Source organism: Grammomys surdaster, unplaced genomic scaffold, assembly GCF_004785775.1.
Source record: "Grammomys surdaster isolate TR1022 unplaced genomic scaffold, NIH_TR_1.0 125834, whole genome shotgun sequence".
Taxonomy (NCBI): Eukaryota; Metazoa; Chordata; class Mammalia; order Rodentia; family Muridae; genus Grammomys; species Grammomys surdaster.
The window spans coordinates 305,422-327,905 of record NW_021620662.1 but is presented as its reverse complement, the minus strand read 5'-3'; the positions used below and the strand labels follow the sequence as shown (position 1 = coordinate 327,905).

General features: G+C 38.1%; 1 protein-coding gene and 1 pseudogene across 1 annotated transcript in view; one reads left to right on the top strand and one right to left on the bottom strand.

Annotated features, from left to right (window-relative positions):
- Positions 1–22,484, top strand: part of Lrba (LPS responsive beige-like anchor protein) — a gene marked incomplete at its 3' end in the record, with an annotated part of 362,529 nt that overhangs the window by 35,951 nt on the left and 304,094 nt on the right. The gene's annotated exons all lie outside the window — the stretch shown is intronic.
- Positions 12,268–12,390, bottom strand: LOC114640573 (annotated as a pseudogene).

Genomic DNA, 22,484 nt, shown 5'->3' with positions numbered 1-22,484 from the left:
AATTCCCCCACACATGGCATCCAACCTTCATGGGACTAAGGATCTCTACTCCCACCTATGCCTGACGGGGCCATCCTTCCTTACATACACAGCTGGAGCCATGGATCCCTCCCTAAGTGCTCCCAGGCTGGTGGTTTAGACCCTGGTTGTTATTGTTGCTCTCCTCATGGGGCCGCAAACCCTTTCAGCTACTACAGTCTTCACTCTAACTCCTCCATTGAGAACCCCTTGATCAGTTCAATGGCTAGCTATGAGCATCTGCCTCTGAATATGTCAGACTCTGGCAGACCTCTAAGGACACAGCTATATCAGGCTCCTGTCAGCATGCACTTCCTGACATCCACATCAGCGTCTACCTTTTCACCTGAACTCTTAAGAACCTTTCACTATGTATCTCTGACAATGTCAGCAACTGTTTTTTTCTTTCTTTCTAACTAAAATGATTAGTTAGAAATTTAAATTTGCACTTCTGTGACTGAGTTTAAACATGTTTTCATTGTATTGTTCTACTATATCTTTTGCCCATATTTACTTAATTACTGTTTTTTTTTTAAAAGTACTCATGTTTTAGAAACTTGATTAAAGAGATTGGTCCCTGTCTTAGTTAGGGTTTCACTGCTGTGAACAGACGCCATGATCAAGGCAAGATTTATAAAGGACAACATTTAATCTGGGCTGGCTTACAGGTTCAGAGGTTCAATCCATCATCATCAAGGCAGGAAGCATGGCAGCATCCAGGCAGGCATGGTGCTGGAGGAGTTGAGAGTTCTACATCTCCATCTGAAGGCTGCTAATAGAATACCAGCTTCCAGGCAGCTAGGAGTAGGGTCTTAAAGCTCACACCCACAGTGACACACCTAATCCAACAAGGCCATACTTACTCCAACAAGGCCATACCTCCAAAGTGCCACTCCCTGGGCCAAGTATAGATAAACCATCACAGTCCCTTTTCTCTGACATCAACAACAGGTTGACTGTTCTTCTTAGAGATGCTGTGGACTAGAAATGTTTCATATTTTAGGGATCTTATTATCAGCAATTGTCACAGCGGGGACATATTTTATTGCTTATGGTTTTATAATTGGTGACAGATTACAGGATAAGTAGACACATTTGAGGAATAAATCTAGTTGGAATCTGTCATAATTTAAAACATGTATAAGAGACCTCTTTCTTACAGAGAGTCTCTCTAAAACCCAGAACCTCTCCCAGCTTGCTTCCTAGAACTTAAACGTCTACAATGTAAGATGTCAGCACCTCTTAATTCTAGTTTTCCTAGGATGTTGTAATCATGAATAGTCTCTATCAACTGAGCAGAGAGGTTACAGAGTGTTAGATATCCAGTTTTATGTACTTTTTATTTATGAATCAGCAGTATTTTCCTTTGTGTATTATTCCCAGGACAAAAATAGAAGTATGATCATGTATCGACAATAAGAAAGCTGAATTTTCTTTAAGAGATTATTAAATTAAAAGGCAAAATAAAGTTTTATGTAAGTTTATATGTAAGCTTATACTGTGAATTAGGGGACAACTCAATAGTTAATGCATGGGAATCTGGAACTTTGTCTCAAAGTGTCATGAATATAATTCCTCTCATCTCTTTGTCCTCAACAATTAAAATTAGAAAACAATCACGTGATCGGGAGCAACTTTGTACACCAATGATGTAATTCATTATTTCTTCTCTGTGAGCTGAGCAGCATGTCAGAGCAGAGGCAAACAGGCACGTAATCAGTTCTTAAGATCTTAGAAAGGACAGAGTTCCCATAGCCCGGCCGCAGGTTTGTAGATGCCCACATTGTGGTTGTTGAGATAACAGAGGCCAGCAGAGGATAAAGGCGAGCGTGCCTTAGGGCCTGTCCTGGCAGTTTCCTGAAATGCATCTTTGTGAACATAACAACTTGTCCAAGATACAAGTGACTTTGGGGAGTGGGAGCTGTAGCTATGGAAGAGTCCATTACAGGACAAGGATTCAGATATGCGGCTGGAAGTAGGCCCAAGAACAAAACACTGACAACTCTCTTATTAGTCCTATACAGTCTTAGGATCAGAATAGGGCTTCTTTTTTTTTTTTTTAAATGTATTTTTTTAATGGATATTCTACTTATTTACATTTCAGATGTTATTCCCTTTCCCATTCCCCACTCCCCTCCCCAGGAACTCCCTATCCCGTCCCTCCTCCTGCTGCTTCTCTGAGGGTGTGTTCCCACCCATCCACCCACTCCTTCTTCCCCGCCCTAAAATTCCCCTACACTGGGGCATCCCATCTTTACAGGGCCAAGGACCTCCTCTCCCACCAATGCCTGACAAGGCCATCCAGAGTAGGGTTTCATGGTGGTTCCATGTTCTGTACTCTATGCCAGTCTGGGTGCGTTGGTGTTGGAGCAGTGCTGATGTGGAGGCAGATCTGACCACTGGAGTTCAAAGTTACAGTGTCCTTTTGGCACCATAGAAGACTTTTGGCCTCTAGAGAATTCTTTCTTGCTTTTGAGTATTTTAGGACATCCAACTTTATGCTATCCTTCCATTCAGATGTTTAAAGATTTTTGTTTTCCTGCAATATTTTGATATATATTTAGATTTTTTTCGTGTTGGAGAGTAAACTCTGTAACTTTAATTTTTTTCAAAACCCATTTTTTAATGATTGTTCTTAAACTCTTTAACTTGCCTTTTAGCCTACCATCCACCAGAGGTAGTGGGAAAGAAAGGATATGGGGAAGTAGACCTGTTCAGAAATGGTTCTTTGGAGCAACTCCCATCTGTGTTGTCTGGAAATTTACAGTTCAGTTTACAGGTCAGCAGTGACCTGTATGGGTTAGTTTTGTTGGTTGAGAATTTTAGGCTTAAATTGTTTAATTCTAGGGCGATTAGGAAGCCTATGGTAGAGATTAGTAAGGCTGTAATTTTAAGATATCATGGTATTGTGAGGATTTGGATATTGGTTTGGATCCACTCACAAACATTTTACAGATGTATCAGCTGTCCAGTTGGGTAGAGTCTGTATAGCAAACACAAATCAGCAGTGGCGGCACTACCTAGCAGAGACAGCCAGGCCTCAGCCTCAGCACAAGTCAGCAGGAGGGACCAGAACTAACAGGAATGCCAGGAAAAGTTCTCAGCTGTACCTCTCTTACTCGCGAAGTGATCAGTAAAGACCAACAAGCGCTGTACAGCTAGCTCTATAAGCAAGCCAAGCTCAGCCTCCATCACTGTCCACAGAGTCCTATTTATACTCTCCAAACATCACGTGTTCTCCACGGGTCTTGCCCCAGTGAGTGTCTTGCCTCAACATGTGAGTCTGTCTCAGCTGACATCACTCTTCCAATCAGCCCTAGTCCTATGAAGTGGCAAGAAGACTCAGCGTACCACAGAAGATTTTTGGTGCGTTTCTGTCTGTGGAGTCTTGACAAATGGAGCTCAACAACACATGTAAGGTGGATCAATAACATGCACGTCCTTAGCAAAGACTCCTTCATCATGTGTCCTTTCATGTGCTTGCTTTAACAGAATATCCTTTCACCTGTGTCTGCTTCAGGGAAATGTTTCTTCATGTTTGCCCCAGTGAAACACCATCTCACATAACTGACTTTCCAAAGAACCCTTAAGTTTCCACTTCAGAACTCAGTTCCCCTTGTATGACAAACAAGTGCTCCACTGCTGAGTGACACCTTTAGCCATAGTCATATACATTTTTGATCAATTTGAAATTTGTTTTGGTTTCAAACATATTTCCAACTAAATTTTTTCATACTTACGACTTCCTGCCTATTCTAATGCAATCTTACTGATTTTAAAAATCTCCTTAGTGTCTTGAGATGACACTTAAAATGAAACACAGAAAAGCCATACTGCGTAGTGGTGGGTACGCAGACGTTGGCGTTAGCATGCCTTGGTTTTATTTCTAACAGCAGCTCTTTCTGGTTGTAAAATCTTGTACATCTCTTCTTATACTTCTCAGTTCTTTGAAATAAGAATGGGACAGTAATTTTATGTATTTTGTAGAATATTAAAGGAGTTAAAATATATAAACTCCGAGTTCTTGATACATAGAAAGTGTTTTAACATTGCTTTTATTATGGGAATTTTCTTCTACTATTGGTTTATTTGTGGATTTTCTATTCTCATCTATATCTAGCTGACATTCATGTACAGGTATTACACTTAAAAAATCTGTTTTGAATTATGCTTTAATCTTCTGATAGAACTACTTTTCCATTGTTCCTCTTTTTTTCTCATGTTTCCTGGCTGTTCTTGCTTGATTACTTTTTCTAAAGATCATCTATTTATTTTCTACTTCCAATAGAAAGAAAAAGGCAGAAAAAATTTAAAAGCATATGTATAGTGTTCTTTGTTTTTTAGTTCATTTTCTGCAATTGCTAAACCCTTTGAAGTTAATAATTTCTCAATTTCTTTTCTTTTCTTTTTTTTTTTTGAGACAAGGTTTCTCTGTATATCCCTGGCTGTCCTGGAACTCACTCTGTAGACCAGGCTGGCCTTGAACTCAGAAATCTGCCCGTCTCTGCCTCCCAAGTGCTGGGATTAAAGGCGTGCACCACCACCGCCTGGCTTAACAGTATTTCTAAATTATTCTTATTCCTGAACATTTTTAGATATTGGTGAGGATTAAGACTAAAAATATAAGTTATTTTCAAGAGACTTTTTTTTTCAGAGAAATTGCATAGTGATTCAAGAATGCATTGTGAAGTTGTGGCTGTTTAAGATGTCTGGAGTGTAGAGTTTTTGTTGTCATCAAAAGTTTATTGCAAGAATAATCATAGTGTTTATTCACTAAAGAACTCAAGTTCAAAAACCTGTGAAGACATGAGGATAGGGAGGTGGCTCAGTGGTTAAAATCACTTGCTGTTCTTGGAGAGGACGCAGGTTTGGTTCTCAACCTATATTTGGTGGCTCACAGTTGTCTATAACTCTAATTCTATGGGTCTGGTACTGTTTACTGTCCTATGCATGCGCTGCATGCTTGTGATGCAGATATATACATGCAAGCAAAACCCTCATACATATAGGAATTTAAAAAAGTGAAAATTAAAAGGACAGAAACAAATTTTATAGTACAGTTTGTGCCTGAATTGTAGATATTTAAAGCTATAAGTTAACCAGTCAAAATATACTTTACATTAAAATTTTGTTGTAAAATAAGATAGAACATGAAACAAAACAAATAAAATGAAGGACAAATAGTCTGGAAAGCATTGCCCAGTTTAAGCAATATAATGTTTATAACTTTTTTGGAATCTCTCTAGTAGCATTTTTTTCCTCCTCAAATGTAGAGTTAAAAATATTAAAATTTTCTTCTTTATTATTCTATTATCCAACAACATAGTCTTGGGTTACAGTTTAGTTTTGCTTATTTGTAATTAATTAGCCAACTAATTAATTTGATTGTTTGATATAGATACTCACTGTAGCCACAGCTGGCCTTGAACTTGCTATATGGCTGAAACTGGCCTAAAATTTTTGCTGCCTCTGCCTTCACCTCCCAAGTGCTAGAATTACAGGTGTATAGCACCACACCTAGCCTAATATTTTTCAAAAGTATCAGATGAATTTATTTATTGAAGAACCTGGAACTTGTGACATTTCATAGTGTTTCTGACTGGATTTTGTTCATTGAATGCTCGTGATGTAGTTAGACATGTCCTGAGGTCCTTGTATTTCCTGCATTTTGTAGCACAGTCTAGAGCCTTGGTCAGACTCAGCTTCCATTCCTGTAACTAGACTCTAGGTGGTGCTGTGTTCTTTCACTGGAAACAATTATGCCTGGTTTCTGTGTGTGGGTAATGTTATCGGCCCTGGTATTCACTATCTAAATACACTTATTTGCTTGGATCTAAAAAACCAAACCAAACCAAAAACAAAACAAAAACCAAAAAATGTTGATAGTGTCTGTCTGTCTTTGTCTCTCTCCTCTCTCTGTGGTGTGTGTATATTTAACTGGAACCTTTAAAGGAAGAAATATTTGTTGGCTTCCCTAGTGATATGGACATCAGTATACACTTATAGAGGGCAGAATAAATGCATAGTTTTTTCTCCTAATTCACTAATTTTCACAGTAGCAGATATTTCTCTTTATAATTATTTTAGAGCAGTGGTTCTCAAGGGTTGCATATCAAATGTCCTGCATATCAGGTATTTACATTATGATTCATAGCAGTACCAAAACTACAGTTATGAACTGGCAATGAAAATAATTTTGTCTTTGGTATTGCAAGGTTGAGAACTACTGTCTCAGAGGAAACCAGTGAATTTGTTCTTGTGATTTAGAAATTTCATGAACAAATGGATGATTGTAATGGTTCTCATCACTGAACTACAGATTGCTGTGTCTTTGGTCAATAGGGTATTCTCTAGATTGGCTCTTGAGTCTTTTTGTCAGGGCCTTTTTGATTTGATTATATTCCTGCTATTATGTATGGCAAGATAATTTATGATTTAATAAATTATGTTTATTATGATTAACATAGTTTTTTATGATTTTCCTTGGTCAGAGTGCTATTTCAGGGCTCAGTCTGGGTATCATGCACAATTGTTATTACTTTGCTTGGTTATTGCTCATGTAGTTTTCACTACACATATATTTTGAAGTAATACCAATTACAGTTTTATGTATTGAAGTGTGTGTGTATACATGTATATGTGTATGTAATAGATCCAAAGATTGATTATCTTCTGAGTTCCGAGTGATGCTTCTGTTGTTCTGATCCTTACAGGTTGAACATGTTCTTTTTCACATCTACTAAAAAGTGTTTTCATCATGAAAGGGTGGTAGATCTTGGCAAATGTGTTTTTGTGTTTATGGAGATGATCATACGATTTTCCCCATCATGTTATTCATGCAGTATATAATTTATTGCTTTTTGCTGTGTGTACATATGTATATGTGTGCCCAAGTATGTGTGTTTGTGTGTGCAGGTGCCTGTGTATGCTTACGTGTGTGGAGGCCAGAGCTCACCCTTGTATTTTTTTTACTCACTGTTTGTTTGTTTATTTATTTATTTATTTATTTTTATTTTTTTTTTTGACCCATGTTTTCTCACTGGCCTGGAACTCTTCATATAGCTTAGGCTGCTTGGCCAGCAAGCCTCGGGGATCTAGTTGTCTTTGCCTCTCCAGGGCTGGCATTAAAAGTATGCCACTTTATTTGTTTTTTTTAATTTGTGGGTTCTGGGTCTTGAACCTAGGTCCTAGGTATTTTACTGACAGAGTCATATGTAGAGCCCCATATTTATTAATTTCGATATGTTGAACTAAATTTGTATTTCTGGAATAAATATGATTTTCTTATTGTATACAATTACTTTTATATGTTGGTAATATTTTAGTTCTCGTGTATTAGTGATATCTCCTATACTTTGTTATGTGTAGTACAAGGGTAATACTGGCCTCATTGACTGAGTTGGCAAGTTTTCTCTTCAGTGTTTTTGAGGAGTTTGTGAAGAATTACACTAGTTCATTTGTTAACAGAAACTATCAGAGCTCCAGCTTTACTTTTTGAGTTGATTTTTGATTACTATCTATATTTGTTTCTAGTTTACTTATCTTTTCTTTTTCTTCTAGAAGCAGTTTCAGGAATAAGTGGCTTTCTGGGAATCTGTTCCTTTTATCAAAGTTGTTATTTTAGATATACAGCTGTTCAGAGTATTCCTTTGTAATCTCCTTTTTCTGTAAGGTTGGTAGTAATGTGCTCTCTTTCATTTCTGATTTTAATGATTTGAGTCTTTTCGTTTTTCTTGATCAATCACACTAAATTTTGTCAGTGTTTTTCTTTTTTGAGACAGGGTCTTACTTGACTTGAATTTAAGAGTTCTTTAGATATTCTGTTGTGAGATATTTGGTTTTCAAATATAGTCTGTAGTTCTGTAGTTTACCATATACATATATATATATATTAATATAGTATAATACAATACAATACAATACAATACAATACAATACAATACAATATATATGTAGTCTGATTCATTAGTTTTCCCCAGGGAATGTACTTTTGAGTCTGACATCTAAGATATAACAGTTTATACTTTGTGGAGAAAACAGATTTTTTTTTATATTTTTCAAATCTTACTGTTCTTTAAAATAAAACTTCAGATTAGTAACTATAAAATTAACAACACATTTTAAAGTAGCTTTGAAGCACTGAGTGACTGGAAGATTGTATGATAAATAGTGGTAGGATGCTTGAACAATAGGAATATTAAATAGTATGTAATACTGCTATACACGCATAGACACAGTATTGAGGTGATTGATTTGAATATAGGATGTATGACCATTTGCTATCTCTCATATCCTGTGGTATTTCAGTTCATGTAATGTAAGTTCGGTGGACTTCTGACTACTTGTCACCAGTGACAGATTTCTGATTTTTAAAATATGACAGTGTTATAAATCACTAGTTTGCTAGATTGAACTAGTAATCTATTAAAGAACATGGCTGTATTTACTGTAGCTAAATGCAAATTTAAAAAGGTTCTCTGAATGAAGGTTTAAATGATTTATTATCCTTCAATGCATTCCTGAGTCTGAAGTTATATAATGGATTTAGAAAATTTCATTTCCTGTTTGAAGGTTTAAATTTACATATTTTTCTCTAATGCAAGTATTGGAGCTTAGTCAATAGAATATATAATAAAACTCTCTGATAATACCATTGCTTAAATTTTGGGGATTATATTACAATGTCAACTCTTTTAAATGTATAGGGTAAGTGATTAAATATACACAATTATTTTTTTGGGGGTAGAGATTGAGGGAGAATTAAAGAAATGGAGTCTCTAAGTGGCTAAAGAATTTGTGTTCACATGAGCTTTCTTTATCTTTAATTTGGCTTCTTTTTTTTTTTTTAAATCAAGTTGCAATTCATACAGGCTTTAACTATATAGGAACTAACCAGTGGAACAGCTAATCCTATAACAAGTCCTCAGTCCACACAGTTGTTTTGTCTTGTATTGTTTTGAGACAGTCATTTCAGTTGCTGAGGCTGTAGTGTGCACCACCAGAATATAGCTTGTTTGTTTATTTACTTGTTTCTTTCTGAGGCTGGCCTGTGAGTTATAGCCCGGGTTACCTTGAACTTGTGGTCTTCTTGCCCCGTGCTCACCATGGCTAGGATTACAGGTACTGTCTACTTATTTTTAAAGTTGAACGTTTTGTTTCAAGACATTTTCAGAGTCATATGAAGTTGAAAAAATTGAGGAGATAAATCCTATCTTTTTCATATAATTTTCTCCAATATGAAAATCTTACGAAAACACTATGATGATATAATCAAGATAAAGAAACTTTCTAGCACACATGGGTGCCTCCTGATGTTCTCCTAGCAGTGCCTCTTTCTTCTGAAGGTGCACAGCATTGGAACTGCTGAAAACCACCAATCTTTTTTTTTTTTTATTCATTATTTTGCCAGATGAAGAATTTTATATAAATGAAATAGTATGAATTTCTGGTTTTTTTTTAAATCTAGTACAATATCCTGAAGACTCATCTAGATTGTTGTGTGTATCAGTTATCTATTCCTGCTTATTGATATATAGTAGGTATGGTGAAGATTTGTTTTCCAGGCTATTTTCTATTTTCAGGCTATTAATGAGAAAGTAGCTATAAATAGTTATGTTATATATTTTTTTCCTTTGGTACAAGAGTTCATTTTTCTGGGAAAAATGCAAGGTGTGCATTTGGTAGCTCAAATAGTAGTGGCATATTTAATTTTTGAAAGAAATTACTGAAATGTTTTTATAGTGACTGTGCTATTTCACACCCCCACCAGCAACATATGAGTCATTCAGTTTCTCCATAGCTTCACTAGAAATTGACGTTACTGTTTTTATTTCAATTATTCTGATAGATGTGTCCTGATACCTATCTGTGGTTTGAGTTTCCTTAATATCTAGTAATGCTGGACTTTTTTCATACACTTATTTGTTTTCTTTGTGTCTTCTGTGAAGTATGTTCTGTTCTTTGGTTTATTATCTAATTAGTTTTTTTCCTAGCTATTGAATTTGAGAGTTCTTTATATATTTTAGATATTCTCTCAAATATTTGGTTTACAAATACAGTCTGTATATAGATTGTTTTTTTTGTAAGCAGTAGTTTGTAATCTTTGATAAAGCCTAATCCATAAGTTTTTCCCATTTAATTTGCTTCTGGGTGTGAAGTCTAAGAACTCTTAAATTAGCCCTGAGAATTTTCTTTTCTTTTTTTTTTCTAAAAGTTTTACATTGTACATTTCAGCCTGTGACCGTATCAAGCTGTTTGGAGTTAGGTGTTATGCTTGTAAACACTCTGTTTGCTTATTGGTATCTAGTTGCTGCAGGCCATATGCTGAGAAGACAGTCACCACTAAAGTGCCTTTTACATCTTTGTCAGAACTCAGTTGGAATGGTGTGCTTATAAGGTTTGTTCTTTTCCATGGATTTATGCGTTTGTCCTCCTGATGGCTCCTCATGGTGTTGATCACTGTAGCTATGTAGAAACCTGGAAATAGGTAGGCACATTCCTTCCACTTTTTCTCTTTTAAGATTGTTTTTCTGTTCTCGTTCATTTTCTTCTATATAAATCTTACAATAATTATTTAGTAGTTGTAAATGTTGCCATTTTAATTTCATTTCCAGAGTTGTTACTTTGTTTTTAAATTTTTTTATTAGTTCTTTGTGAATTTCCTGTTGTGCATGTAATCCCACTCATCTCTTGTCTTCCTCCCCGTGTACTTGCTCTCTACCCTTGCAACCTCTCCCTGATCAGAGAAAAACAAATCTCATTATGGAAGCTGTAGTGTGTCACAGTGTGCCCTACAATATACACTTTGGTCCACATTTCTTTGCTTGCAAGTGTTAATCACAATTACTTGTTGGTCTGGTATGAGGTCTCTGGCCTCTGCTACTCTATCAATGCTGGATCCTCACTGGGACTCTTCTTGGATATCCTGTTGTTGTCCTGCGTCATGGAGATCCTGTGGTTTTGGATCTGTAGGAATGGTCCCTTCATGCATTCCAGCAGTCCACTGATGGGTGGATGTGGCTTGGGCCAATCCAGAGCCCTGGATCTGGGCCTGAGAAGTATCTGAGCTGGTCAGTCCACCAGCTGTATATTTTTCATGTCTTGAGGGCCAGCTCACAGGCAACCCCTGCAACCAGGCCCAGGTCTACCCTGCTGCCCAGGTGAGGTGCAGGGCCACTCTCCTGAGTGTTGTAGCCAGTGAGGGACAGGGCCAGTTTTCCCACTCTCATGACCCCAGAGGCCAGCTCTCCTGCCTGCCATTGGTGTTGAGAGACCAGGGAGGGAAGGAGGGCACTTCTTCTTCAACCATGCCTTCGCACAGCAGACATGGGATAGGATTATCTCTCTTGCACTCTCAGTACGCCCTCACGCCCTTCTCGCCAATTCACCGCCTGCCACCAAGGTCAGCTCTACTGTGCTGCCCAGGTGAGGTGCAGGGCCCACTCTTACAAGAGCTGTAGCTGGTGAGAGGCTGTCATGACCACAGGGCCAGGTCTCATATCTGTGACAGGTGGTAAGGGGAAAGGAGGGGAAGAGGTGAGAAGGGTATCTATCTGTCTCTGGCCCATGCCACAACATGGGAGACAAGTGACAGGGCCAGCCAGCTCTCCCATACTCATACACTCTAGCTAGCTTACTAGCAATTCCTGCAGTGTACAGCCCTCTCTCCAGAGTATTGCGGATAGCAAGGGGCAGTAAGGACAGCTAGGACAGCTCTCCTGCTGTCAGGTTTCCAAGGCCAGTTCTCCTCCATGCTTAGGTGAAGAGTGGGGAGAGTTCTGCATAGTCCTCAAGACATAAGCATGTCCCTGGGGCCAGCCCACACCAGGGGCATCCACCTGGCCTTTGGTGGTAATAGACCCCTGCTGCTGCAGGGCCAGATGGTGGCAGCACAGGCCAGGACCCCACCATAGTCCCAGATGACATCACCAGCTCCTCACGTCAGGCTGTTCCTCACTACCCTCGAGTCTCCAGTCCTGCCTCTCTTCATTGTGCCCACATCCTTCTGCTTCTCTTTCTCTTCCATTTCTCCACCACTTTCTTGTTCCTCTTAGTGGCCACCAGGGTCTTTTGAGTTTCTGGGGTTGTCCTAGGAGTGGTTTCAAAGTGCTATACCCTGCTCTCAGGCATGGTCTGACACCCCCCTACCCCTGGTTCTGCCAGCACTGGACTGGTAGTCATCTCAGCTTAGCTTCCAGTCTGGGCCCCCTGGTGCTGGATTGGTGGTCCCCTTAGGCTTGCCTTTTTCAGAGTGTTAGGCTACTCAGATTTACAGCTCAGACACTAAGAGTAGGCATAGCCTCTCTCCCTTCTGCCACCTACTGACGTACATGTGGTACAGCAGCTACACCTGCAGTGCCTCCATATTACCATTGTTAATAGAATTGTTTTCATGTTTGTCTTACAACCTGACCTTTCTAGAAAATCACTTTCTTTTTTTAGTCTTCCAGGTGCTAATGTGTTTTATTTATTATTTTTTTCTTCCATTAATTTCTTTATTCACTTTACATCTCGATTGCAGTCCCCTCTCTTCCCAACCCCGCCTCATAGTCCTCCCTCCCCTTCACCTCTGAGAAGCAGGAGGAACCCCTGGACATCAATCCACCCTGGCACATCAAGTCACCGTAGGACTAGGTACATATTCTCCCACTTAGGGCAGACAAGGTAGCCTAGTTAGAGGCACAGGATCCACAAGCAGGCAACAAACAGAGTCAAGGTAAGTTCCTACTCTAGTTTTTGGGAGACCCACATGAAGACCAAGCTGTACATCTGCATATGTGTTGGGGCTGGGAATAGGGGTTGGGGGAGCTAGGTCTAGCCTTTGCACACTCTTTGTTTAATGGTTCAGTAGTTGAGGAACCCTGGCTGTTCTTCCAAAGGAAGGCCACTTCTTAACTTTGTTAAGAAGGTTTGCATTCACGAGAGGTAGTCTGTATGTGTGTGTTGCTGATAGAGTCAACTTAAGTTTTTTAAAAAATCTTTTTTCTATCCTTGTTTTGAGTTGAGAAGCATAAAATTAGTGCTCAATTTGAAACATTTAATATAAATATCCAGTGATATTATGTGGACATAGTTTTTTTTGTTGTTGTTCAAAATTACACATGTTTCCACAATAGTTACAGGGTTATTAAAATTTCCTATTTTATGTTCAGAAGGCTGTGGTAACTTGTATTTTTATATGAACTGGTACATGACCTCTAAATTGTCAAATTTTATCTTTAAAATTGTTTTATGCTCTTCTATTCTCCTTTTTCTCTCATGCCCTTCCTCCACCTCAACATGTATTAGTTTTTATTTTTTTTGAGACAAGGTTTTAAAAATCTGTTTCATTCAGGATGCTGGCAGTTTTGATTCTTGGCTTGCTTCTTTGTCTTGCCAAAGCAATTCAATTTTTTTTTTTTATTGGATGATTTATTTACATTTCCTATGTTGTCCCCTTACCCCATCCCCCACCACCCCCTCGGAACCCCCAATCCCCTCGCCCCTCCTCCTTCTTCTCTGTGGATGTAACCTCTATCTACCCCCCCCCACTCCCACCTCCCCACCCTCAAAATTCCCACCCCCTGGGGCATCCAGCCTTCATGAGGTCAAGGTTCTCTTCTTCCACCTATGTCCAGCAGGGCCCTCCACTTTTACATATTCAGCTGAAGCCCTGGATCCCCCCCCTAAGTGCTCCTAGGCTGGTGGTTTAGACCCTGGGAGCTGTGGTTGGTTGGTATTGTTGCTCTCCTCATGGTGCCATAAATCCTTTCAGCTCCAATGGTCTTCACTCTAACTCCTCTATTGAGAACCCCATGATCAGTTCAATGGCTAGTTGTGAGCATCTGCCTCTGAATATGTCTGACTCTTGAAGGCCTCTGAGGAGATATCCATATCAGGCTCTTATCAGCATGCACTTCCTGTCTTCCACATCAGCATCTACCTTTGGTGATTGCACATGGGATAGATACTCAGGTGGAGTGGTCTTGAGACGGCCCCTCCTTCAGTTTCTGTCCCTCACTTTGTCTCCATATTTGCTCCCTTGAGTATTTTGTTGCTCCTTCTAAGAAGGACCGAATCACCCTCACTTGGTCTTCCTTCTTTATGGGCTTCATGTGGCCTGTGAGTTGCATCTTGGGCATTTCAAGGTTCTGGGCTAATATCCAATAATCAGTGAGTGAATACCATGTGTGTTCTTTTGTGATTGGCTTACCTCACTCAGGATGATAATTTCTAGTTCCATCCATTTACCTAGGAACCTCTCGAATTCATTGTTTTTAATAGCTGAGTAATACTCCATTGTGTAAATATACCACATTTTTTGAATCCATTCCTCAGTTGAAGGACATCTGGGTTCTTTCCAGCTCCTGGCTATTATAAATAAGGCTGCTATGAACATAGTTGAGCATATGTCCTTGTTATATGTTTGAGCATCTTCTGGGTATATGCCTAGGAGTGGTATAGCTGGATCCTCGGGTAATGCTATGTCCAATTTTCTGAGGAACCGCCAGACTGATTTCCAAAGTGGTTGCACCATCTTGCAGTCCCACCAACAATGGAGGAGTGTTCCTCTTTCTCCACACCCTCGCCAGCATCTACTATCACCTGAGTTTTTAATCTTAGCCATTCTGACTGGTGTGAGATGGAATCTCAGGGTTGTTTTGATTTGCATTTCCCTGACGACTAAGGATGCTGAACATTTCTTTAGATGCTTCTCGGCCATTCGAGTTTCTTCCATTGAAAATTCTTTGTTAAGCTCTATACCCCATTTTTTAATAGGGTAATTTGGTTGTCTGGAGTCTAATTTCTTGAGTTCTTTGTATATATTGGATATTAGCCCTCTATCAGATGAAGGATTGGTAAAGATCTTTTCCCAATTTGTTGGTTGTCGTTTTGTCCTATTGACAGTGTCCTTTGCCTTACAGAAACTTTGCAATTTTATGAAGTCCCATTTGTCAATTCTCGATCTTAGAGCATATGCCATTGGAGTTCTGTTCAGGAACTTTTCCCCTGTGCCCAAGTATTCGAGGCTTTTCCCCACCTTCTCTTCTATTAGTTTCAGTGTATCTGGTTTTATGTGGAGGTCCTTTATCCACTTAGACTTGAGCTTTGTACAAGGGGATAAGAATGGATCAATTTTCATTCTTCTACATGTTGTCTTCCAGTTGAACCAGCACCATTTGTTGAAAATGCTGTCCTTTTTCCACTGGACAGTTTTAGCTCCTTTGTCAAAGATCAAGTGACCATAGGAGTGTGGGTTCATTTCTGGGTCTTCAATTCTATTCCATTGATCTTCCTGCCTGTCTCTGTACCAATACCAGGTAGTTTTTATCACTATTGCTCTGTAGTACAGCTTGAGGTCAGGGATGGTAATTCCTCCAGAAGTTCTTTTATTGTTGAGAATAGTTTTCGCTATCCTGGGTTTTTTGTTATTCCATATGAATTTGAGAATTTCCTTTCTAACTCTGTGAAGAATTGAGTTGGGATTTTAATGGGGATTGCATTGAATCTGTAGATTGCTTTTGGCAAGATGGCCATTTTTATTATATTAATCCTGCCAATCCATGAGCATGGGAGATCTTTCCATCTTCTGAGATCTTCTTCAATTTCTTTCTTCAGAGACTTGAAGTTCTTGTCATACAGGTCTTTCTCTTGCTTGGTTAGATTCACACCAAGGTATTTTATATTATTTGCAACTATTGTGAAGGGTGTCATTTCCCTAATTTCTTTTTCAGTCTGTTTATCTTTCATGTAGAGGAAGGCTACTGATTTGTTTGAGTTGATTTTATAACCAGCCACTTTGCTGAAGTTGTTTATCAGGTTTAGGAGTTCTCTGGTGGAAGTTTGGGGGTCACTTAAGTATACTATCATATCATCTGCAAATAGCGATATTTTGACTTCTTCCTTTCCTATTTGTATCCCTTTGACTTCTTTTTGCTGTCTAATTGCTCTGGCTAAGACTTCCAGTACTATATTGAATAGGTAGGGGGAGAGTGGGCAACCTTGTCTAGTCCCTGATCTTAGTGGGATTGCTTCAAGTTTCTCTCCATTTAGCTTGATGTTGGCTACTGGTTTGCTGTAAATTGCTTTTACTATGTTTAGGTAGGGGCCTTGAATTCCTGATCTTTCCAAGACTTTTATCATGAAGGGATGTTGAATTTTGTCAAATGCAAAGCAATTCAATTATGTTGATATATTCAAATAACCTTTTCTTTATTTCACTGGTAGCTTTCTGTTGCTTTCCTGCTTTAAGTCATGTTGGTATCTGTTCTTTGTTATTTCTTATCTTTTGCTTCCTTCTGGCTAATTTTGCTTTTTTTTTTTAAACTAGGATTTCAGAAAAATTTAAAATAAAGTTATTTTCATACAATATATTCTGATCATGGGTTTTCCTCTCTCATCTCCTTCCATATCCTCCTTACCTCCTCACCTCCGATGTCCTTTTTTCTATCTTTTTATGGAGTTTTATTATTTATTATTTTTAGTCTATGTGTCCCTGTATGTGCCCAAGGCAGTCAGAGAGGTGTTAGCTGGAGTTTCAGGCAGTTGTGAGTTGTTTGATGTAAGTGCTGGGAATCAAACTCAGGTTCTCTGTAAGAACAATGTATGCTCTTAATCACTGAACCATTTCTCCATCTCCCCCCACCCACCCTTGTCTCTTAAGAAAACAAATAGGCAAATATAAAAGACCAACAAGAATAAAGCAAAATGATCACACTAATAAACAAAAAAGGAAAACAAAAGAAAGCTCAAGAAATGAACAAACACTCATACATATGCACATATGCACACATATACATACATATCTGTGCCTAAATATGTTCAATCCTCAGTCTGTTTAGTATTTCTTACATGTATATGATTTCAGGTTTTGGTTTTGGTATTGGATAACTGTTTAGGGGGAGCTCATTTCTAGAGAAGACTATTTCTCCCACTCTCAGCATTCCTTAGTTCTTCAGTTGTATAGCTATGGAGACCCACGAGATTTCTCTCTTCTAGGTTAGCTTATCCGGTGAGATTGTGCTTCTTCAGGTCTTGTTTATACAGCCATATTGTTGAGCTATCATGGGTGATGTTTACCTGTCATTTCTAGGACATACATTCTCACAGCAGATTTCTTAATCCTCTGGCTCTTAAAATCTTTACCCCTCCAATTTCATGTTCTGTGAGCCTCGGGTACAGTAGTTATGTTAATATATGTATCAATTGTGGTTTTTCTGAAATGGTCTCTGCTGCAAAAGGAAGTTTCTTTGATGAATGGTGAGAGTTACACTTATCTGTAGATCTAAAGATAGAGATGTATAGCACGGTTTAGAATTATGCTGACTTAGTAAAATGGTGGTAGTAGGTTCTCCTCTCATTTGAGAGGCTGTTTGGCTTCGGTAGTTGGCTAGGTTTCCAATACCAGGTATAATTTGTTTTTCCTGTTGTGTGGGTTTTAAGTCTAATTAGAGAATATTAGTTGCCATCAGATATGAGTGTCATTATTGCACTGTTAGGGTTATTATACAACACCAGTAATTGTAATTGATGGGTGTTACAGCTGGGGAGGACTATTAGTTACTTCCTTCCCATGGAATCTTGCATAGCACTTTCTAGTACTGTGAAAGATAGCATTTAGGGAGGAGATGTTCAAGTCAGATCTACCTTGGGTCCTCCTGGTCTTGTGTCAGAAGTAGCAATAGCAGCTAGCCTTCAACCTGTGTGAAACAACCAAGGGGAGCATCAATACTCTGTATTGTTATGGAGGTCTCTAGGACTTTCCTGCCCAAGAACTCAAAGGGGGCTTTCTTATGACTAATATTGGGGTTTTTGTTAGTCTTTGGCTCTTGGGAGGAGTATTGTCAGCCTAAATGGGATAGCTTCATTTAAACTCGTGTGGTTGTGTTAGAGTTATTGTTAGCTTTTTGAGAATTCTCCACACTGATTTCCATAGTGGCTGCACCAGATTTCAGTCACATCAACATCGAATAAAGCTTTTCTTTTCCCCATATCCCTTCTAGCATTTCTTGTTAATCTTAGCCATTCTGACTGGGGTAAGATGAAATATCAAAAATTTGCATTTTCCTTATTGGTAAGGATAACAAACACTTTTGAGATACTTACCTCTTAAATTATTTTGATTTATTTTTATTTTATGTGTTTGGTTGTTTTGTCTGCATGTATATCTGTGTACCACATGCATGCAGTGCCTGCAGAGGACAAAAGAGATCAGAATCCCTGGAACTGGAGTTATAGATGGTTGTATGTGTGTTTGGAATTGGACCCTCATCCTCAGGAATGATATGGTGGGATCTGTATGCTTCGGGATTCCTTTCTGTCATCAGATTTCTCCTAGTAGATGAACCTGGGCAGTGTGATTATTGCATCTGAAGTTATAACTCTGTCATTAAACCCAGGCATAAGTCTGTGAAATCAGGACCTCTTCTTGTAATTAATTTTTTTATATGTATGCATCTTTTGCCTGTGTGTATATCTGTACACCATGTGTGCCTGATGCCTTTGAGGCCAGAAGATGGGCTTGGATCCCCTGGAACTGTAGTTACATATGGTAGTAAGCCATCATGTGAGTGTTATGAATCAAGCGCTGGTCCTCTGGAAGAGCAGCCAGTGTTCTTAACTGATAAGCTATCCTCCTCACTAGCACCCCTCCCCCAAGTTTTTAAAAGATAAGGTCTCACTATGTATCCTTGGGTAACTTGGAACTTGTTATCTGTACTATGCTGAACTTGAACTCACAGAGATCTACAAGTAGAATCTTTTAAAAACTAAATCCATTTTCTTCAGTTCAAAAGCTTTCTGCTTTCCTTGGATCTTTGTCTGCAAAAATTTTGAAGAAGGTGAAGCATAAAGGCTTGCTATTGTGGGGTTGACCATGAAGCTTGCAAAGCTTCTTAAAATTAAAAGCTCTTTTTCCCCTATTGGATTCCAAGAAAATACGTACTTTTTTTTTTTTTTTAAAGAAATATGCACTGAATTATATGATTTAGAAAGTGAAAATCTTTTTAAACTCAGTCTTTCAAGATAGCCATCACTAACAGCCTTTGGGACTTTTCCTGTTGAACTATTACCATATGTGATATATAAAATGATAATATTTATGCAAGGAGAGCATAAAATACCCACCCCCAAGAGCTACCATCCTTTCACGGTTGAAAAAAGATAGCAATCTAGAAGGAATTTCTGATATAGGACAAATGCAAAGTTTGTTAAGTGTTTTAATTTTCATTGAAAATTAAGTTTAGTAGAATCCATGGTGCACACACCCTCAAGTTAACACACACTAAACAGATAATTATAATAAAAACACAACTACAGATGTATTTTCTCAGGTATACAACCTCTAAGAAATTTTAACTTTAACCGTATACTTTAGTTCAGTTAGTATAATGGAGAGACCAAAAACCCAACAGTGATTTGTGAAGAGTAGGGTGTACTTGTCCTGGTGACTGCTGTGGTGATTGTGTAGTGACCAGGATCACCATGAAATGAATCTTAGCTTTTGACATGGCCCCTCCAGCTATTGCCACCGCTTATGTATCTTATGTGCTATGAAGGCAGACAGTTGGGAAGACTGGTCATATTTCCATTTCTTTTTTAAAAGAGTAATGCCAAGGCTGAGATAGATGGAAGGGTTGTGAAGTTGAAGTCAGCCTAAGAAAGTAATGTGTTCAAGTTGTGTCTCAGTTAGGGTTTTACTGCTGTGAACAGACACCATGACCAAGGCAACTCTTATAAAAACGACATTTAATTTGTGCTGGCTTATAGATTCAGAGGTTCAGTCCATTATCATCAAGGTGGGAGCAGGAAGCATCTAGGCATTCATGATGCAGGCAGAGGTGAGAGTTCTACATCTTTATCTGAAGGTTGCTTGTAGAATGCTGGCTTCCAGCTAGCTAGGATGAGGGTCTTAAGCCCACACCCACAGTGATACATCTACTCCAACAAGGCCACATCCACTTCAACAGGGCCATACCTTGTAATAGTGCTACTCCCTGGACAGAGAATATACAAACCATCACTAGTTGGAACTCTATTTTCCCCAACTGTATTAGTGTCTTTTATGTATCCTGCACACTTCAAAATGTATTTAGGTTTTTAAAAGTGCTAATCTCAAGTTACCCAGTTTTCCTATATGTATGTGACACTCTACATGGAAAAAAAATATATTTTAGTTCATTTTCTCTTTCCTAAAAGTAATATAGACATTATTGAACAAGTCACAAGAAATAGAGCAATATTAAGTTAGCGGCAGAGGCTGAAATTATATTCTGCTAAGTCTTCCTGTTACATGGTGCTCTTGTCCTGTCTATCAGGAGAAACTTAACAAGTTCACGTTGAGTTGTCTAGAGTAAACACAGCTTCCCTGTGGAGTACCAGGGTGTTGAGTTACAGTCTTCTAGCTTTATAAATCTTTTGAAGAGAAGATACTTATTTTTCACTTTCCTTTTTAAAATTTTTTTAGCATATCAGTGACTTACTTTAGTGAGCAATTTTAAATTAAGTATTTTATTAATAAAAATATTGAGAAGAAAATTGCCATGCTCGAATTAAGGTCTTGGTACAAAAGTTGTAAAGGTTTATTTGAATTCTTTGAATAAAATACTTTAAAAGGTCTATAATCATATACATTAAACTGTGACCTATATAAAGCATGTTATGCCACCCTGAAGGTTGCTATAAAAATTGTTTATGAAGTTCATGCAGGACTAAAATATGTTGAAATGGAGAGTTTTGAAAAATGTTCTATATAGCAGAGGAGACCAAATCATGCTAAAACGCAGGAAAAGACTATACATCAGTTTCCAGGCTACATTATTCAAAAAATACAACCATAAAAAGGTAATAAGATTACATTTTCACATTTCATGGCTGGTAAAGTGCATTAGGCTGCTCAGATATTCATAACTCCCTGTGACATTTGGAAGATTACATTTTGGAGTGCAGAGCCATTACTGCCTCTCAGATAATAACCCACAATGCCTGGGCCTGGGTATGATACCCATCATTGGAGACAAATTTCTGTTTTGAAGGTTGATCAGCTTCAAATAACTATTAGAAAGGGTTAACCTGACATATTGGAGGCTCTCTGCTTGGTTTTTAGGTATAATAGATATGCATACATACAGTATATCAAATATGCCATGCATTTGTATGTACAAATTTCAGTCATCAATTTTCTCCTTGAAAGACATATCTTCTAATATTTAATGCAATGAAAAAATATTTAAAACACCTGTCTGCATATTGCTTTTACACTATAAGTCCAGTTTAGAAGCGGGTGAAATATTTGGGGCCTTTTTGGAAATTCCTTCCCAAAGTAATTCTATGGCTTCTTGGAAGGGTGGTTGTCACTGATAACATATACAGATCAGAATGAAAGATGGATGTAAGGAATATTAAGGTGAAGGTGAGGTTTCTCAAGTTAGTTGCAATGAGGCTTTTGTCCTAGTTAGTTCTACCCAGAAGACATTTAATTGTTGAAGAAATTTTCACACTATTAGAACTCTCTCCATATTTATTATTTTTGCAGTAAGTTGTTTCTTTATGTTGGTTGATTTATCTACATATTGTTGCTGTTCATGTGAGGCGGTGCCTTTGTATACCCAACTGGAACTTTCAGTTTCTGTCTACTAGAAAATGTTGCTGAAGTTGTCTTCCTTACTGTTGTGTCTAAATGATTTTCATAAAACCTTTTCTCTTTCTGCTTTCCTCTCATTAAAGAGTGACTTTAGGATAATGTGTTATTACATGTAACACTGTATAGGGTTATTGGTGTTTTATGGCTTTGGAGATTCTTGCTTATTTGCTGTCTTTCTGAGACTTTATAGTACTTTCTGACCAGAAGTTACTCTTATGCTTAAAGAGGTTACTCTTTAATCTTACATTCTCTTTCTGTGTGGACTCCACAGATACCCCTTGCCTGTAGTGTATTTTATTATGTACATTACTAAGGATATGGAATTTTTATAACATACATGACTTTTATTTTGTCTTTAATATTAATTTTGTGAATACATGTGAGGTTTTGGTCATGTGTCACAGTGTCATTTGTAGTCATTATAGTCATTGCTTTGTCCTAAACTTCACTTTTTAAATTTTTTTAGGAAGTAATTTATATTTATAATATGAATTATGAATGATTTTCTCTAGTGTATAATTATATTTTGGCTTCATGATGTTTTTGTAAGAACTCTCCCCTCCAGGACTACTTAAGATTAAGCCCAGAGTCTTATACATGCTCGTTGAGCACTCTATCACTGAACTATAGACCCTGGTCAGAATTTTAATTTATAGTAATTAAGTTTACCAGTGAGAAGTCCAGAAATCTTAACAAAGTCCTTTTTCCAATTAGTTAATTAATTAATTAATTTTTTGGGACAAGGTCTTTGGTTGTCCAAGCTGACCTTGAATTCGCTATTTAGCTATGGATCATCTTGAAATCTCTCTCTCTCTCTCTCTCTCTCTCTCTCTCTCTCTCTCTCTCT